The 10003-nt window shown below is 33.0% G+C and overlaps 1 protein-coding gene across 1 annotated transcript in view; it reads left to right on the top strand.

The window, feature by feature from the left end:
• LOC105622617 (syntaxin-1A) overlaps positions 1-10003 on the top strand; it is a 47014-nt gene that overhangs the window by 36855 nt on the left and 156 nt on the right. The window lies entirely within an intron of this gene.

Here is a 10003-nt window from a genome sequence, read left to right as displayed (position 1 = left end):
ATACTATATATATATATACTATATATATATATTAGTATATATATATATATATATATATATATATATATATATATATGTTGTTATATGTATACGTGTTATACTATCTCTCTCTCTCTTCTCTCTCTCTCTCTCTCTCTCTCTCTCTCTCTCTCTCTCTCTCTCCCTTCCCCTTTTTTCTTCCCTATACTTATATAAATCGCTCTCTCTGTCGAAACATGGGTGTGCTAATTGTGTGCCTCTGTCCATCAACTGCTCTGTTTACTATTACTCATACTATTAACCTTGTGTATTAATTTTATGCTGTCGATAATATGGGTACGTGTGTATAACTGTGTCGATGTGAAAAATATGACGGTGTGTATGTGCCTGCACATACATGCGCGTACGACGCTGGGAATGTGGCATTCTCTTGCTGCGGGGATGTTGCTTCTCTCTCTCGCCGATTATGTGTGTATAAATGTCATCCTGGGTGCATCCATCCCCGAGGTTGTTCCCCTCGACGAGCGAACCTGGTTCCACCTCAAAATCCTCCTTCCTTTCATGTCCATCCCGATCTCGAGTTCCGTCCTTTGTCCCACATGCGGTATGGCAGGGTGAAATGATGGACAGCATTGAGTACTGCGTGAATCAGACCGGCGACCACGTCGGCCAGGCCCGGGGCGAGCTGATTAAAGCTGAAGAGTACAGATCCAAGGCTCGTAAGGTAAAAAACATCAGACACCAAACACAGCTGAAACTAGGCAAATTTATTTCTCGCGTAATATTGAGAAACGAAAAGCCTTCCGAGACAAGGAGCAGATTTTCGTGAGTTTCGGATCAGCTCGATCGACATGAACGCTGCTAACTCAATTTAATGCTGGATTAAATTTAAGAAAGAAGTTGATTCTTTATCTGAAAATGTTATCAAGAAAATACGTTTTTTTTCCCTTTTGTTTATCGACATCGCGAATTTTGTGAAGTAATAATTTCTTTGAAATCCATCGAAGAGTTGTCTTTTTCCGTGAATCAATTCAGGATTTACTGAACACTTCTGAAATATATTTGCAATAAGGAATCATTTCGCTTGGCTTCATCAAAAGACGACATGGCGAATGAATAAAATTTCCGATGAAAAGGAGCAAAAAGGATGAATGATTAATTCGAGAAAGATTTATTCGAAATTTTATGAAACGCGACGGCGGACTTGAAAACATTATCACAGAGTAATATTTTTCTTTTGCATTGTTATCATCTCTTCTCTGCTCCGCATAAAATCTTGACCTCTCTTACCATTATGATTCTCAAAGTGAACATTTTTCACTTGAAAACGCATTCACTTGGCCGTAGGGGATAAATGTTAAAAATAGCAAAAGATTTATTGCGATTTAAGAATGCCTGTCCAGAAAAATATGATATTTTACTTGTATGCAAAACACACAAAACTGTACACGCACAAAAACTTCTATAAATATTTTCTTAAATTATAAAGCACAGAATGTGTATGTGCGTGCGTTCGTGCGCGCGCGCGCGCGCGCGCGTGTGTGTGTGTATGTGTGTAAGAGAAAATCGATTATAATGATATTTTAACCGAAAATAATAATGTATATTGTTAAAAAAAATTTGCTTCCATTACATGTAACGGAAGCAAATTTCTAACAGGTACATTAAAAATATTTAAATGTTGTCAATGAAAATATGAAGTAACTTACACAAGTAACTTAACTTTAATGCATTCATATGCAGTAATAAATTTTATTCATATTCACAAAGAAAAGAAAATTTAATGGAAAGTATATAAAATTTTATAAAATTATATGAAAAGTACAATGAATTTTATGTACATGTTTATAAATATCCTTTTCAATTACTTTAAATACATTAACTTTAATATAATGTTATAAAATTGAATTTAACTTGTGTAACTTAAAAATATATTAAATTTCAAAAAATACATTAAATTTCATATTTTTTTCGACAGAGTAGATATAAAGTTACTGAAACAACAAATTTAAGAAATATTTGAGTATCAAAAATGATTTTAAAAATACTTGATTCGAAATGAAATTGTTGAAATTCTTTTTTGCTCCTGAAATAATTCCCTTTGTTCTAATACTACCTACGATCAGGCATTTCGCATCGAGTGGAATCCGAACCTTGTTTTTTGTGATTGACTTTTAATTTTGTGTATAGTTACAATTGCACTCCTGCTAATTACCACTGCACTATGCTTTGTGTTACGTTTGCGACAGTATTTTCCGCGATCGAAGTCCATCGTGGGATCGCGGTAAAAGAGATGAAATATAATAGTCGATGTCGAATAGATTAATAGTATAAAGATAGATGAATGCATTATTCTGTAGATTAGCACAGAAACGATATAATAAAATAGATAGCGGAATAAACAACTTTATTATCGGGTAGAATGGTTTGATATGTGTGATTAACTATAGTTTGTAATGCACCCGCAGCATTAGTTGTATATGCTTGATTATGTTTGGCAGCCAACTCCTTCTTTTTCCTAAAAGTTATCGTCACTTATATACTCTACATACTACATATAATATTACATACTACATACTACATACTCATACCATATACTACATACTACATACTATATACTACATACTACATACTATATACTACATATAATGACTATTTTTAAATAATATACATTGTTTTACTTCCGTAAAAATTTAGTAAAAAATTTATCTAAATTATTTTTTTTTATAATTCTAGAGGTTTTTATAATTCTAGGAGGGTAATTGTTTACAATAATGGATAGCCTTGTCTTTGACATATGTTGTCAAGATTATGACTCTGAATAACCTTAATCTACTCATTAACAAGTTTAAAACAAAATAAATTTTATAAATGAGTTTAATTTTATGATAACTTTTCACACGAAGCGAGATTCATTCCTATCTCTCCCAGAGATATCCGATTTTTCACCGCGAAGCGAGGTCCAGCCCATCTCTCCCTTTGCCTAGGAGTGAACGACTTCATATGCTTATAAATCTTACTTCGCGTGAAAAATCAGACGCCTGGACAGAGAGGGAGGTAGAATGGACTTTGTTTCGGGTGAAAAATCATATAGACGCATGATACTAAAATTGCACTTTAACTGTAAGGCCCAGTTCCACAATTCACGATTAATTCTAAAATTCTAGAATTGGAAATAAATGGGAAATAAGTTGGATCTCGGTTATTAAGAGTTAACTGTGGGCTTTGGATTTGGACCTAAATATCTCAGAAACTATAAGGGAGCACTATTTAGTTGTTAAGGCAAAATTACTCAAGACTTTGACAATATATATCAAGATCAAACTCATCAGAGCTGGTTCCACTGTAAATAATTCTAAAAATTTATTTTTCTTTGGACATTCCCAAGGCATTTATGTGTTCATTTTATTAAAATATTAAACATATATATATCGTTGGGTTCCATATTTTCAGTTTTTTCTTTCTTTCAAAATTACTCGCAAAAATGTTTAATTTCGCATCACAAAATTATTGTCGTTATTTAGCTCTAATTTTATTGTTACTCTGTGACTAACAAATTTTTTCCCTCGTATTTTAACCGTTTTATTTATGAGTTAATATTAAAAGGGAAGCAAATATTTTTAATAAAGCATTTCTAGCAAAGTAAAAAGAACAGATACACGGAAGAAATAAGATTTTTCTCTTCTTGTCTTTTTTTTTATCACTTGCGGTAATGCAAGTCAGCATGAACGAACACGTGAATCACATATTCGCTTCTTGCATTCTTTTTTTCCACCGCTTCTTCTTCCGTAAGTTTCGAATTTTGATTTCCGATCCACTGCACTCGTACAATTGTAAGGTTTTATTCTTCTCTTTCTTATTTCGCCGTCACCGAAAATATTCTTCACATTTTATTTCTCTTTTTACTTTTCCAATTTTTCGAAGGTACGTATTTACGTGTCGCTTACTTACTACTCACGAAGCGCGTAACGTTATTTCGATACACTCTCACTATATCTTTTTCTCTCTTTGCGATTTCTTCAATTCTTTATTGACATGGGCGTACCTTATATGTGGCCTTCTTTGCTTTTCTGTCCACAGAAAATGATCTTCATCATAATCTGCGTCCTAATATCGGCGGTCATACTAGTCGCCATAATAATAGGGTGCCTTCCTAAGGCATCTTAATGGCCGAGGGGGGTGTTTTTTGTAAGGGAAGAAAAGATATGGGTCAAACAAGAAGAGTTTAAAGATTTTGAAAAAGAAGGTAGAGAAAGAAAGGAAAAACGAATCGCGATAGCAAAAATGTAATAATAATATTAATAGTAGTAAATATAATAATAGCAAAGTAACAATAATAATATATGCAGAAACTTAGTTGCGATCAACTTGGGGAGAAACGCATGAGATCGGATATGCAGTGTAATCAGAAGTTTTGTAGGAGGAAGGGAATAGATGTTGTGGAAGAATTATGACGCATAGAAGTCGCTTAGAGTTGTGAACGTATCTTTAAAGTCGCGCTAAGCCAAAAAGACAAAGGGAAATATAAATGCTAATAAAATGGATGTCCCGCGCCGATCCTAATAACACGTTTCTCCGTAATCTTACGCCGATAATCCTTCGACTAATCTCTGTAACAAACTACTAATTAATTAACATAATAATCTGCACCATCGTATCCGCTCGTTTCGTTAACAATAAGTACACTTCATTACATCGCTCGATGTTCCTCCGGATTGTGAATATCTTAAATCGATGACGCGATGTCGTCGATGTGATAATCTCAGTTTCGGGGTACCCGTCTTGTCAGTTTTTTATTTGTGCAAATAATCGATAATTGTGCTTGTGATTAACCGCAGAAAACTGTGAAGATGTGGAATCCAGTTTCTGGAGGAAATTCGAGATGATTGTCGGCAATTTTATTGATATGCATTCGTCATTTGCCATTTATTTGATGAAAAGTAAATTTTTGTTCCGTACTTCGAGATACATAAAATTAATTGGCGAATGTACATATTTAACAATATTTTAATTCAAGTTTCTTCTATTTGTCATGTATATTTATGTATATGTGTGATATACATATATACTCTCTAAATTTGAATCAGTGAATAGTCACTAATTATCCAGTGGCATGACTTAGCACTGATAATTAATGAAGTTCAACTAAAAAAGAAAGAATGTTTGAGCATGTAACTAAAATACTGACATTTGCACGTTAATTTCAATCTTCTAATATCACATTCATTGAATTTAAGCAATTATATATTAATAAAACAAGGTTAGTTAGATCACATGATAAAGATTAGCTGGATGGGATCTCATATTTAATTCACTGATTACCAATGGCATACTTGGCATTGATATTAGTAATTGTCCACTGATTTAGAGAGTAAGTTATTTACGGATTAAGTAAAAAGCATTCCGACTGATTGCTTATAACTCCGTTAAAAATGATCGTACCGCAATTAAAAATTTAATTCTTAATTCTGCATAATTAATGCAGTGAATTAAATGTGAGATCCTTAATCTAGCTAATCTTTATTATGTGATCTAATTAACCTTGTTTTAGTGCTTAAATTCAATAAATATAGTATTGGAAAATTGAAATTAACGTGTAGATATCAGTATTTTAATTATGTAATGCTCAAACATTCTTCTTTTTTTAGTTGAGTTTTACTGATCTTATCAGTGCCAAGTGTGCCTCTGGGTAATTAATGACTATTACTGATTCATATTTAGAGAGTAGTAACAAAAAATCGTAACATTTTTTTTAATAAATTTTGAGGGAAAACTTTAAGCTTTTATTTTTATACTTTTTTTTTTGGACCATGACAGGTCCAAAGTGAGAAGAAAATTTTCCGTTCTTTCAGCTCAGTTTTCTATATATAAAAATGAACAAACTTACGTAAACTCAAAAAAATATAATAATCTTTTGAAAAAATAGTGATTTCACGCTTTTTTAAATTTAAATTTTGTTTTAAGGAAAATATTATACAATTTAAATTAACAAAACCGAACGAATTTATTTGCCAACCCAATTATATTTATCAAAATTCGATAAGGCGCGTATGTGAATGTATTAAATGTCCTCCAAGTTTTCTGCATTTGATTATATCTATAAATTTTGTAAATAATCCGAATGCTAAATCCAAAATTTGCAATTTATTCGTAACAATATATAGTATATAAATGTTTAAAAAAACCAATAAAATTTCTGTTAGCAAAGTATTATAAAGTTCCATATTACTTGATGGATTCAAAGATGGCGAAGAGAGAAGTATGGAACGTTCAGTGTTAATAATATCTATTAGTCTTTGAATAAAAACAATAAAATGTGGAAAAGATATCGGAAGAATATTGTCAATACATATTTCAAAGGCAAATGCTGGATGAATGCGAGTGTAGTAAATAACGTTTATGGATGCGTTTAATTAAGAATCTCTCTGATATACCATATAATTAAACGCTCGAAGTCGGAACTGTCATTTCATCTCGAATGCTCATCCAAAACCGTCGCGATTTCAGTTCAATCTATTATTTCGTTTCATCTTTTCTTTTCTTTTTGCTTTGTTTTTTTTTCAAGCGATCATGCAATTATTTTATTTTACAGAAATTGTTCCTGATATCGATCTGTGTGACGATAGCAGTCATCATTCTGATTATCATTTTGGCAGTTAGTTTAAGTTAATTTAAGTTAATTTAAGCGTCCGCACGCGACATTGGCGATAGAAAAAAAGAAATAAACACATTCGCAGAGTAGGAATGAAGGGAAAAAAATAGAACAAATCGGGACGAAACAAGTATTTTGAATTGCCGAAATATTCGTCATTCTTGTCTCGTCTCTCTGACGACAAGCCAGAATCGTATAACGAAGATCCATCTTAAATCTTCACCGGGAAATTCAGAATAGCGCGATACGCATCACCGATTTCAAAGTATCATCTACGCAAGATATCGTTAATCGTTTATTTATTATTGAATTTTAATAAATTTTATGTGTTTATACGTTTATTAGTCGTAAAGAATTTACTTTGTATTCTCTTTGTATGATTATTCTAACCGCGGGTTAACCAATATATCGAATGTAATGATGATCAGAATCCATCGTGCGAATGTAATTTCCCGGAAAAACGTCTCGATGGATCGCAAACATCATAACGTCAGAGTAAATGTTAGGAACGGTGATAAAACGTGCGCTATAAGTCTGGGTTACACGAAGAACAACTATCACTTTATTAGCGAAGATTGCAATCAAGTTCCTTCTCTTGCGCCTCAATATGTTGGAAAACGTGTAAAACCGCGATATTAATTTTTATTACATTCTTTCAAAGAAACTATATCTTACCGATTGCGAGAAGAAATGGATACAAAAATTTGTATAAACTTGCAGAGCGACGATTCTTGAAATTAAAAAAGAAATATACGTATATAGTGCTTGTACAATAAATACTGTGTTTGTTTAAAATACGTGCACTGCAAGTTTGCGTTAAATCGTAGAAATGGAGATAAGAAATGTTGAGAAAAATGATCGAAGTCGGTGTTTTCTTTGGAATGGAATGAAGATCGCCACCACTGATAGCTTTTCCTCGCATTCGGGCGTATCTTCGCACTGCCTTTTATTATTTTTTTCACTTTTATTATTTTTGTCACTTCATCGTTCTTATCCAAGTTCTGACGCGAGCGAGTAATAATGATGGCAATTGCACAATCGAAAATCACGCGCGAGATCGAACACATGCGCCCTTTTCCAAATCGTCTTCAGACGAAGCTCGCCGTCGATTTAATACGAAATGCAGCGACAGCAAACTGAACCATTTGTGATTTTCATTTCTCTTTCTATATTTATCACCAACGAATATTGATCTTGACTACCGTGTCACTGGAGGAGAAATTGTTAAATGTCAGCAATCTATAAAACAGTTCAGAATCACTAAAATAAGATCTCAACATATTTTATATTCAGAATTCTCACTCTCACATAACTCCGTTCTTTAAATAAATAAATAAAGATTAAAACATGAAGGCAAAGTTATCATAGTAAATTCAATTAAAAAAAAAACCTGTCGTTAAATTCTTCCAGTTTTATATTGAGATCTCTTAACATCGATTAAGAAAACATTCTTGGGACGTAGCTACAACGAGTGCGAAAATATTCGACTTCAATTTTCAATCTTCGTTCTTGTCGAAATTGTTATTTGATGTCGGCGCAAATTGTTTGTTGTCGCCGCAGATTCGTTTGATATCATTAAATCAGCAATACTTTTTAGATCAGACTTGTCCAACACTTTACCAGCAAACTATAAACGCTTTCATCTCTTGTTAAGTAAAACGTTTACAAGCAAAATGTTGGAGAAGCTTGCTCTAGATAATAGAAAAGGCAATTTGAATCGGCGCGGGCGGCGCGAGTTCGACGCTTCCGTATTTGTCCTAGAACTGATCGATCGTTTCTGTACGAAATGTGACAGAGACGTTATCTTCTTCACGCCCGCGTACCTTAATCCTTGTCTGGATGCGAGAATTTCTGCTAGGTCGAGACATTAATCCGCATGATAACGACGTGTTTCGCGATACGTATGTATGCTCCAATGAATACTTAGATATCGATCACCGTCGTCGCAATGCAGACCGCACGACACGATAATGGTGCCCGTGGCATTGTACATGTAAATAATCGTAATTTGTATAGAGCAGATGATAATAATAATAATAATAACGAGATAACGAAAAAAAGAGTAACAATATTAAACATTAATGCCGATAGTATAATAAACATTTTCTTCTTTGGATGTATTCAGCGTAAAAAAAAGAAACGGTTATACTTAGGAGAATGGCGATATGGTACGTCTTTGTTTCTGTCGTCTTTATTGTACTTGCCGCCTCGTAGAGAAAGAAACAAAAAGGAAATTGTACGTTAATAATATACCAGATGCGAATAAAATGAGATATCATATAATTAATGTTGACCGTACGAAATAATAGTAGAATCGCGAAAATAATAGAATTCATGTTGCGTTTTATACAAGATATAAGAAAAACGAAACATCAATGCATTCGATCGATTAATTAATTCATGGTGGATATTAGATATAAATTTCTTTGGCGGAGTATGCTTGCTGGAAGGGAGAAAGAAAAGCGGAATAAGATAAATTAGAAAAGAATCTTGTTGAGAAGATGCGCCGTTGAAGCTGCACGGAAACAAGAGGAAATTCTTGGAAGAAAATGAACGTTAATGGTGTCGATTAATGAAGGTCTGTATTTCTGTTTTTTTCCGAGTAATAAGAATCTCTTTAATCACCTTTAATTTTTATCTTATTTCTCTCTATTAGATGCAACAAAAAGACCATGAGATTTCATTACTGATATCGCGAAAAATTTTAAATACGAACAGAATGGTGTCAATTCTATGATTGATTACTTTTTCTCATGTACAAGGCGTTTCAGATTTCTCGCACTTTTTATCATCTCTAAATTTTTCGGCCAATTGAAGTAAAAAATTTTGGAACGATTTTTTTCTTAAGTTAAGATTTAATGTTTTTTGATAAAAAATTTCTGATGTCTTGTATATTGAAGATAAGATTATCAAAATTTAAAACATAATAAGTTAAAGTTACTTACTTAGAATTATATATACATCATATCCTAACCAGTTGAAGCAATTCAATTTAAAAATTGGAAGTCTACACGTTGCGAGAGTCAGCCATTCAATTGCTATTTCCGTCGGATATATATCACAGTTACATACTCATACATCATTTTTTATGCAGGCCACTTCAACGTGCATCGTCCATGCCGGCAACGAGCAAGAGCTTATTTCTTTCAGGTATTTTACTATATAATCAATCGATAAGTAAACAGTTGTAATGTGTAATGTAATGTGTAATGTATTAACAATGGACAGAGAGCACACAGAATAGGAGGCAGATGAAGAGAGAGAAAGAGTGAGAGGTCGGGGGTGGGGGAATAGATGTGAGAATAAAAAAATTTAGGAATGAGAGTTAGGAGAGAGAGAGAAAGAAAGAGAAGAGAGAGAGAGAGAGAGAGA

Source organism: Atta cephalotes, assembly GCF_000143395.1.
Source record: "Atta cephalotes unplaced genomic scaffold scaffold00047, whole genome shotgun sequence".
NCBI lineage: Eukaryota > Metazoa > Arthropoda > Insecta > Hymenoptera > Formicidae > Atta > Atta cephalotes.
This window is presented reverse-complemented; position numbering and strand designations above follow the sequence as displayed.